Here is an 11,300-nt window from a genome sequence, read left to right on the forward strand (position 1 = left end):
TGCTAAGAATTTTGATTTTGGGATGACTAGAACTTTCGGCCATGGTAGCTATTGAGGATTTAGGTTTGTGTTTCATGTTAAATTGGATGAATCTTGGTGTAAGGGTGTTTGAACTAAACTAATGATCAAATAGGTGCATAGATACAAAATGGAAAGAATTGGCCTAAGTGTTTTAGTCATTGACATATATATATATATATGTTGCCGAATGTGTGCTTAAGGAATTGGTTAAGTACATTGTTGTTAAATGCTTGTTGCTAAGGAATTTTGAATGGGTTATAAATTGAGTTTAATGTTCGAGGAACATTGGTTTGGACACCTAGTGCCAAATGTGTTCAAATGCAACTTACCAAGTGCATAAATATGATAATGCTATGATGGTAGACTTAATTGGAATTCGGCATTGTAAGTGATGCCTTGGGCTCTTATGATGGTTAGGGACAAAATGTGTGTTGTGAGGAACAAAATGATGTCGATGAATTCGAAAATGGAAGGTATTAAGCTAGTCCTATTATTTGGTGGTGCATGAGTAGAGCACATGTATAATGCTTGAATAACTAGTCAATAAAGCTATTCGCGCCTAATTGTATAATATAAATGTATTTAATCGGATTGTTAAATTGATAAATTATTAAATAAGCTCTATTTGTTTGAATTAAGCTCAAGAGCTTAGAGGACCAAAGTTGGATAAGGGGAAGGAAAAAGTGAGCGAATAGCCGTCGAAATCGTTCGACAACATCTGAGGTAAGTCTTCGAGTAATGACCCTACTTGAATTATGTTGAAATGATTTGTCATATTACGGCGGATAGCCGAATGTGCGTAGGGACTACGTTATAAAGTCAATTGAAATTATGCTCTTTGTGTGTGTGGCTATTGAGCCGAAATTGGAAAGGTTTGATAAATGTTTTGTGTTTGAGCCTCGATGAATGAAAATGAAATATGGATGTGTCATGACTATTGATATATGTGTGCATGAGCATTTGAATGATACCCGGCTAAGTCCCAAGGCAATTATGCTAGTGATTATATCCGGCTGAGACCAAGGCATTCGTATGAGTTGTTATATCCGGCTAAGACCAAGGCATTTGTGCAAGTTGTTATATCCGGGCTAAGACCAAGGCATTCGTATGAAGTTGCTATACCCGGTTAAGACCGAAGGCAATTGTGCTTGTGGTTATATCCGGTTAAATTCCGAAGAAACTTGGTTTGTAGGTGAGCGTTTTATGCTGTAATAAATTCAATTAGTACGCTCGAAAAGCCCAAATGATAAGGTATGTTTGCATGTGCATCGGAAAAGTCGATTCGTTTGAAATAGAAATTGTTCAATCGACTAACGAACTCTCGGCTCTTAGATAGGTCGATACCTTGTGTGTTTATATGTTGATGAAGTGTGAAGTAAGTATGATTATGAGAATGTGTATCAATAAAGTGATTCATTTAGCTATGTGAATGTAATACTTTAGTCAAAGCTGATTTCATTACTTGAGACTTACTAAGCATTAAAATGCTTACCCCGTTGCTTTGTCTCTTTGTTTTCTAGATTTTGCTCGTTAGCTATCGGATTCGGGATCATCGAAGTCGAAGTCATCCACACTATCAAAGCCTTTTTTGGTACTCTTTTAGTTGAACTCTGGATATGGCATGTATAGGACTACCCTTTGTTGTTTTCAAGTACTTTTTATGATGTATATGTGTACAGCAATGCGAAAATGGCTCGTAAAAATGGAGTATGGCATTAGACCATTGTGTTTATGTATATATATATGGTTTCATGATGTGACTATGGACTGGAATGGAAGTGTTGGGCAAATGTTCAGCCATTGGAATGGCTAAATATGATCATATGTGGACCTATGTATGACAAAAATATAGTTGGTCCATGGAAACCACAAAATAGGTAAAGTTTACCTTGGAAACAGATACTGACAGCAGCAGTGGTGTGGATTTGAAAAATCACTAAAATTTGTATAAATGGTACTAAATAGTGAATAAATTATGTAATCGAACCTTGATGAATCTATTTTCATATGAAAGTAACGAAAGGATCATATGAGTAGTATATTAAGAGATATTAAAGTTCTCGTGAGATAGGGACAGAACGGTTTCTGGATCCCCTGTTTCGACTTTGAAAATTTACCATAAATTATCCAGAAACAATTAGAAGTCATGCCTTATATGTATAGATTCCCCTTTGATTCTAGTTTCATTAGAAACAAATGGCATGAGTATTTAATCACTGTACAGGGAGATATCCAAGTCGTAATACATAAAGGTCAGAGTTGTTGAACCCAGAATCAGGGGAGATTTTAACTAATAAACTGTACCAATTGGCCCAACCAAAAATTCTAGAAATAAATCCACGGATGGATATATGAGTCTAAATTCAGGGAAAATTTACAGAATTAGTTTTCGAGTTTTGAAACTCGAGATATGATTTTTAAGGCGATAGTGACGCAGTTATCCAGCTTGTCTGGAAATGTTAAATTGGTCGGTGCAATAAGTGGATTTAGCTCGTTAACCCCTCGTGTCCGACTCCGGCGACGGTCTCGGGTACGGGGTGTTACAATCTTATTGGTATCAGAGCCACGGTTTAGTCGATTCTAGGACTACCGTAATACGTTTGGGTCTAGCTATACATGCCATTATGTGATAAATTGATAGTGTGGTGATTTCTGACATCTTGAATTTGTGTTTATTTATAGTAAAGGATCCCGATCCCAACCGAGCAATAGCTGATGATGTGGAGAGTGTGGCGCCTACTCCCGTGCAAGGGACAGCACCGGCGGACTCCCAACCTATTGCTAGCAATCCGAATGATGAGGCTAGGCAAGCTTTTTATAGCGTGATGAATGATTGGTTCAACCAATACATTCGAACTAATACGGCTGTTCCACAACCTCCATTTCCGACTAATGCAACCCCCGCACCTACAATACCTCCGGTAACTGACCAAATAAGGTCAAGTAAGCCCTCAGTTGACAGAATCCGAAAACATGGGGCTACTGAATTTAAAGCTACGGATAGCGACGATGCCGAGCAAGCTGAATTTTGGTTGGACAACACTATCCGGATTTCGATGAGCTATCTTGTACACCGATGAATGCCTAAAGTGTACCATCTCCTTGCTACGCGATTCGCCTACTATTGGTGGAGTACTCGACTTCACAGTGTGCCGAGAGCAAGTAACTTGGGAGTTTTTCCAAACTGAGTTTCGGAAAAAGTATATCAGTCAGAGATTTGTTGATCAAAAACGGAAGGAATTTCTTGAACTTAAGCAAGGTTCTATGTCAGTTACTGACTACGAGCGAAAATTTGTTAAACTTAGTAGATACGCTCGGGAATGTGTTTCGTCCGAGGCTATCATGTGTAAACGCTTTGAGGATGGGCTGAATGAAGATATAAGAATGTTCGTTGGCATTCTTGAAATACGAGAGTTCGTAGTACTTGTCGAGCGAGCTTGTAAAGCCGAAGAGCTTAGAAAAGAAAAACAAAAAGTTGATGTGGGAACTGGAGAATTTTGTAAAAGGTCCTCGGGAAAGTCTCTTCAACAGGCATCGAAGAGATTTCGAGATGATGTGGGCCGGTCTAGAGGCGCTTCGGGCCTTTTTAGACGAGATCGTGATCGACCCCCAGTGGGTACACGAGGCACTTCGGTCTCCAGTGTTGGGAATGAACGTCGAGACAGAACGGAGTGTCAGCATTGTGGTAAATGGCATTTGGGGAGCTGTAGGTTCCGTGATCGCTCCTGCTATAAGTGTGGATTAGCTGACCACTTTATCAAGGATTGCCCGAGGTTGCCTGAACAAAATGTAAGTTAGAGTGGGAAACCAGGTGCTACCACTGCTCGAGGTAGGCCATCTAGAAATATGGGCAATTCTAGTGGCGGTCAGAGAGGGTCGAGAGATGCTACAACTAGATCCGAGGCTCGTGCTCCTGCTAGGACTTATGCCATACGCGCACGCGAGGATGCTTCCTCGCCAGATGTTATTACCGGTACTTTTACTCTCTTTGATACTAATGTGATTGCTTTGATTGTCCCTGGTTCTACTCATTCTTATATATGCGAAACCTTAGCATCCAATAAGACTTTACCTACTGAGTCTACTGAGTTTGTAATTCGGGTGTCAAATCCCTTGGGTTATTACGTGCTTGTCAACAAAATGTGTAAGAAATGTCCCCTAGTATTTCGAGGTTCCTGTTTTCCGGCAGACTTGATGCTTTTGCCGTTCGATGAATTTGATGTTATTCTTGGTTTAGATTGGTTGACCGTGCATGATGCGGTTGTGAATTGCAAAGGCAAGACTATTGATTTGAGATGCGCAAATAACGAGATAATCTGAGTTGAGTCTATGGACTTAAAAGGGTTGCCAGCTGTAATATCAGCAATGTTTGTGACAGCCCAAAATTGACCCTAGTCGGGAAGTGGTTTTGGGACCGCTAAACCGAGTCACCGAAATGTTTGAACATAATATTTATTGTCTAGAATATGTGAATATGAATGTGCGAAAATTTTTAAGCTTTGATTTAGTCTATTGCATGTGAAAGGAGTACGTAGGACTTATGTGAAAAAAAAATTAGAAATGTGCTAGGCATATATAAAGTGGCTTAATAGTGCATGTACTCAAAAGAGGGGACTTGCATGACAATTTCCCCCCCTAACATGAAGTGGCCGGCCATGACAAAGGAGGATGGGCAAAACATGTCATGAAACATGTTGTGACAATGGTGTATGGCAGAAAAAAATAAAATAAGGAGTATGAGTAATAAAGAAATGGAAGAAAAAAAAAAGAGAATAGGTGAGTGTCCCCCCCCTTTTGCCGTGAGTTGAGAAAAAGAAAAAGAAAAAAATGTTGTTCATCCATTCTCATTTCTTTGGGCTGAAAATTCTAAGAAGGAAGGAGTTTTGCTTCATGTTTGGTTTGCAAGAGGATTAGGAGGAGGTTTGGCCATACTTGTGTCTAGATTAAGGTATGTTTGAGGTTGTGCCATGAGATTCATGCATGTTTTAGTTGCTAGCTTGATGTTCATATTAGCCCATGGTTCAAATCTTTGCTATGTCATGGGAATGGTATTCGGCCAAGGTTTATGTTGTGTTAAAGCCATTGCATGCTAAATGTGAAGCTTGTTAATGATGCATGTGATGGTGGATTGACTACTCTTGAATTTTCTTTTTAGCATTCTTAAGTAAGACATTGAGTTCTTTGTTTAACCATGACTGAAATTTGAAAGGGTATGGTATGATGTATTCGGCCATGGTGTGTTCATAAGCATGATTTATGCTTATGCATGATAGGTAAAATTTGTGTTTTGGATATATGTTTATATGTGGTTATGATCAACTTGAGATTCGGCTCTTGTACATATATATATATATGTTTGCACATGATGCATTGGTATGGCATATAGACTATCTCAAGGTGTACATTTACATATGATGATGTTCCGGTTTTGAAGTATATAATTGGCCTCAACATGGACATGCATATTCGGCCACATGAGGGGAATTTGTTGTGCATGCATTCGGTTAGAGGCAAGCATATTGATGCCTATTCTTGACTTAGATAATCGGCTACCTTGTTATGAGCTAGGGCCGAATGTGAGTTGGTTGTGTTTGAACATCACATGCTTGGTAGAGTGATGAATGAAAGTGCCGAATGTGTGCATAGTGAAAGAGAATTGACTAAAGTGTTTAGTTATTTGATATTGGGCTAATGATATGTGTATTTAGCCATAAGCTAGCAAGTGAGACTTTAATAAGTTAAATTTGTTTGAATTAGCTCAAGAGCTTAGAGGGCCACAATTGGATAAAGGAAAGGAGAAAGCAATCGAGTAGCCGAGTGGGAACCGTTCTACCCAATACAAGTAAGTCATTAAGCATATATTTGGTATTGACTTAAATGAACTTAATATCTATGCAATTGTGTTTAATGAGATGATATGTATGTGTATGGAATAATGACATTATTGAATGTAAAAAGGTAGTGAAATGTGTAGAGTGATTGGTCTCGGCACTAAGTGTACGGGCAATAAGTGGGCGCGGTGACAAGATTGGCACTAAGTGTGCAAGCTTGAAATATATGGCACTAAGTGTGCGAACTTAAATTGTATGGCACTATGTGTACGAGCTTAAATCACATGGCACTAAGTGTGCGAAATCGATTATTAAGCACTATGTGTGCGAACTTAATGTGTATATCTCCGATCGATTATTCACATGGAGGTTGTGACTTTATCGAGTTGATCATGGACAGCGGAAAGAGCAAGTACCTTGAGCTCATGGTGTGACACCCCTAATGTGACCCTAGTCGAAGAGTGGTTTCGGGACCACAAAACCGAGTCACAAAAATAATTAGGTGATATATTCTGTGCTTATTGTACGTGGAATTTGTTTGTGTGAATATTTCGTGCCTTGATTTTTATTAATTAGGTGCTAATTTATAAGAAAGGACCCATGTGATAGGACTTGAAAATGTGATAGGTGAATTTTAAATGGCCAAATAATGCATGAGTTATTGACATGAAGGACTTGCATGTCAAATGGACCACTTTTAACTTAGTGGCCGGCCATTAAGATGGTGGATAGATATTATATACATTTTATGTTAGCATGATAATAGTTAATGGCCTTATGGTATGGAAGAAAGGATAATTAAAAAGGACTGGAAGAGTGTTAAAAAAAAAAAGATATTCATCCTTCTTCTCTCCCCCCCCTTTGCCGTACCAAAAGAAAAGAAAAAGGAGAGGAAATTGAAGATTAAGGCATTTTTTGATCACCTTTAAGGAAAAAAAGGTAAGAGTGTGTTCATCTTCCTTACCTTCTTGCACAGCCGAAACAAGAGGAAAGAGGAAGGAACTTGTCTAGGGCATTCGGCTATCTTGGAGGTTAAATAAGGTAGGAGTTTATGTTATTTCTATTGATTTTTATGAGAATCTAGCTAGTAGTTAAGCTATTATTGTAACCTATATGATAATCTAAAAGATGCTATGAACAAATGGGGAGTTTTGCTAGTTAGGATTATTCGGCCAAGTGTTTGTGTGGTAGAAATTAAGTGTTAAATGAAATGAAAATGGTATTATATGGGGGTATGTATATTCGGCCATATAAGTAAATATGATAGGTATGATTTGTGTTTTGGAGATTTTTAGGTCATTGAGTTCTTGTCGTTGTGTGTGTGTGTGCATGAGTATTCGGCCATGCTATAGAATTCATGTTGCAAAATGATAAATGCTTGGTACATTCGGCTATAATGGGCATTAAGATGGTGAAGTTTGAATTAGTTAAATGTTCATATAGGTTGTCTTGATGAAAAGAGAAAGAGAAGAATTAGATATCATATTTGATGATAGTGTGGTATATAAGGGTGTTGAACTTAAATAAGTAGTATTCGGCTAGCATGATGAGTATGAAATATTAAGTAGATGAGAAAATTGATGGTGAAGTGGCTAATAGGGACTTTTAATGAAATCTATGCTAAGGCCGAATGTATCAAATGCTAAATGTGCTTATGTGTATATTCGGGCACCTAATTAAGCACATAGGTGGTGTTGAATTTAATCTTGCACATTCGGCCATATGGGTGTACACACTTGTGATACTATCCTTGATTAGGATAGTTGGCAATAGGGTGAGAGCCTAAGGTTGTGAACCAAATAGTTCAAAAGCATGGGGTAGAAGGATAAGAATTTGTCATGTGTATCCTATGAAATGAAATTTTAATGTGTGATACAAATATTTTACAAAGTAGTTGAATGGGTTAATTTAATTGTTTAAGCTCAAATCCTAAAGGAGAGGCGTCCAACAAGGGGAAATCGAAGGTCATCGAGTAGCCGGCTTGGAATTATTTACCCAACACAAAGTAAGTCATTAAGCATATATTTGGTATTGATTTAAATGATCATAATATATATGCAATTGTGTTTAATGAGTTGATGCGTAAATGAAAATGTATGTGTATGGAATGATGACATTGTTGAAAATGTAAAGGTAGTAAAATGTGTAGAGTGTTTGGTCTCGGCACTAAGTGTGCGGGCAATAAATGGGCACGGTGACAAGGTTGGCACTAAGTGTGCGAGCTTGAAAAGTATGGCACTAAGTGTGCGAACTTAAATTATGTGGCACTATGTGTGCGAGCTTAAATCACATGGCACTAAGTGTGCGTGATCGATAATTAAGCACTACGTGTGCGAATTTAATATATATGTTCGATCGGTTACTTACATGGAGGGTGCGACTTTATCGAGTTGATCATGGACAGCGGAAAGAGTAAGTACCTTGAGCTCATGGCGAATAGGCGCTATGTTCATACTCGGGGTTGAGCTTGGTAAGCTTTAAATCTATGTAATGATTAAACTTGCAAACACGTAAATAAGGTATCATGGGATAGATGAAAGTTCGTTTGTTTGCATGATTGTGGTGAAAATGAGTTGATATATGGAAATTGTCTCAAATATCTTATTGAATAGAATATGAAATGTGAATGTATGAGATTGAACCGAAAGGTCTAAGGGAACTATGGTATAGTTCGGTATGGATGAAACACTTAGCCTCGTTTCATTGTTTCACTTTGTGATGAATTTTGCTAATGGATAATTGTGAAGTGCTTATGACTTACTGAGTTATAAACTCACTCGGGGTTTTCTTGTCACCTATTTTAGGTCTCTTTGACTCGTCTCCTTTTGTGTGCTCGGAACCGTCAACGAATTCATCACACCGGCGAGCAAACTTTGGTATTGTCTTCTTAGTCGATCTAGGAGAACATTTGGCATGTATAGGCTATTTTGTTTTGTTGAATTTTGGGTTGTAAACTTTAAGCCATGTGGAAATGGCCTATGTGGTCGGTTGAGTGTGGTTCTAAAACCTACAGTCACGAGTCTTAGAAGTCTTAATTTTGATAAGGTGGCCATAATTTGTGTTATGTATGATGAATTATAGCTTGGCCATGGAAGAATTATGAAATAGTCATTGTTTGCTTGAGTAACAGATGCTGACAGCAGCAGTGATGTGAGATTGAAAAATCACTAAAAATAGTAGGAATGGAATTAAATAGTGAATAAATTATGTAATTAAACCTTGATGAACCTAATTTCATATGAAAGAAACGAAACGGTCATATGAGTCGGATTTTAAGAGATATTCAAGATTTCACGAAACAGGGGCAGAACAGTTTCTGGATCCCCTGTTCCGACTTTGAAAATTCACTGTAAATTAACCAGAGGGAATTAGAAGTTTTTCTCTACATTTACAGATTTCTTTGTGAGTCTAGTTTCATTAGAAACAAACGGCATAAGTGTTGGAGCCCTGTACAGGAAGATATCCAGGTCGTAATGCGCAAAGGTCAGTGTAGTCAAACCCTGAAACAGGGGTGACTTTTAACTAATAAAATGTACCAATTGGCCAGACCAAAAATTCTAGAAATAAATCCACGGATGGATCTGTGAGTCTAAATTTGGGTAAAATTTTCGGAATCAGTTTTCGAGTTTTGAAACTCAAGATATGATTTTTAAGGCGACAGTGATGCAGTAACCAGCTTGTCTGGAAATTTTTAAATGGACTGTGAAAATAATTAAGTTAAGTCCGTGTGCAACTCGTGTTCGACTCCGGTAACGGACTCGGGTACGGGGTGTTTCACATGGCGAATAGGCTCTATGTTCACGCTCAGGGTTGAGCTTGATAAGTTTTGTACCTATGTGATGATTACAATTGCGGTCACGTAAATAAGGTATTGTGGAATAGATGAAATTTCATTATTTGCATGATTGTAGCGAAAATGAGATGATGTATAGAAATGCCACAATTATCCTATTAAATAGTATATGAAATGTCATTGGGTGAATTGGTGTGAGATTGAACCGAAGGGTCTAAGGGACCATGGTGTAGTTCGGTATGGATGGAGTATATAGCCCCGTTTCATTGTTTCATTTTGTGATAATTTTGGTTGTGAAATGCTTATGACTTACTGAGTTATATACTCACCCGGTGTTTGCTTGTCACCTATTTTAGGTCTCTTGGACTCGTCTCTTTTGTGTGCTCGGAACCGTCATCGAAGTCATCACACCAGCAAGCAATCTTTGGTATTGTCTTCTTAGTCGATCTAGGAGAACATTTGGCATGTATAGGCTATTTTGTTTTGTTGAATTTTGGGTTGTAAACTTTAAGCCATGTGAAAATGGCCTATGTGGTCGGTTGAGTGTGGTTCTAAAACCTATAGTCACGAGTCTTAGAAATCTTAATTTTGATAAGGTGGCCATAATTTGTGTTATGTATGATGAATTATAGTTTGGCCATGGAAGAATTATGAAATAGTCATTGTTTGCTTTAGTAACAGATGCTGACAGCAGCAGTGATGTGAGATTGAAAAATCACTAAAAATAGTAGGAATGGAATTAAATAGTGAATAAATTATGTAATTTAACCTTGATGAACCTACTTTCATATGAAATAAACAAAAAGGTCATATGAGTCGGATTTTAAGAGATATTCAAGATTTCGCGAAACAGGGTCAGAACGGTTTCTGGATCCCCTGTTCCGAATTTTAAAATTCACTATAAATTAACCAGAGGGAATTAGAAGTTATGCTCTACATGTACAGATTTCCTTGTGAGTCTAGTTTCATTAGAAACAAACGGCATAAGTGTTGGAGCTCTGTACAGGAAAATATCTAAGTCGTAACACACAAAGGTCAGTGTAGTCGAACCCTGAAACAGGGGAGACTTAAACTAATAAACTGTACTAATTGGCTTGACTAAAAATTGTAGAAAAAAATGTGAAGATGGAATTATGAGTCTAGTTTTAGGGAAAATTTTTGGAACTGATTTCCGAGTTCTGGAACTCGAGATATGATTTTTAAGGTGACAGTGACGCAGTTAGTCAGCTTGTCTGGAAATGTTTAAAATGGTCTGTGTGACAAGTGAGATTTAGCCTGTGAACCCCTCGTGTCCGACTCAGGCGACGGTATCGGGAACGGGGTGTTACAATTTTATTGGTATCAGAGCTATGGTTTAGTTGGTTCTAGGACTACCATAGTGCGTATGAGTCTAGCTATACATGCCAAATTGTTAATGTTTAAATGTGTGATGACTTCTGACGGTTAAATTTTTGTTTTGATTAGTAAATGGATCCCGGTGTAGAGAGAACCTTGGCGGATGACGTTGAAAGTGTAGCGGCTGCTCCTGCACAAGGGACGCCGCCTGTTGAACCTTAGTCATCTGTGAATAATCAAGGTGAGGGGGCTAAACAAGCCTTCTTTACCATGATGAATGAGTGGGTCGCGCAATATGCCCGAACCAATCCGGCTGTCCA

This window comes from Gossypium arboreum, chromosome 9 (genome assembly GCF_025698485.1).
Source record: "Gossypium arboreum isolate Shixiya-1 chromosome 9, ASM2569848v2, whole genome shotgun sequence".
Taxonomy (NCBI): Eukaryota; Viridiplantae; Streptophyta; class Magnoliopsida; order Malvales; family Malvaceae; genus Gossypium; species Gossypium arboreum.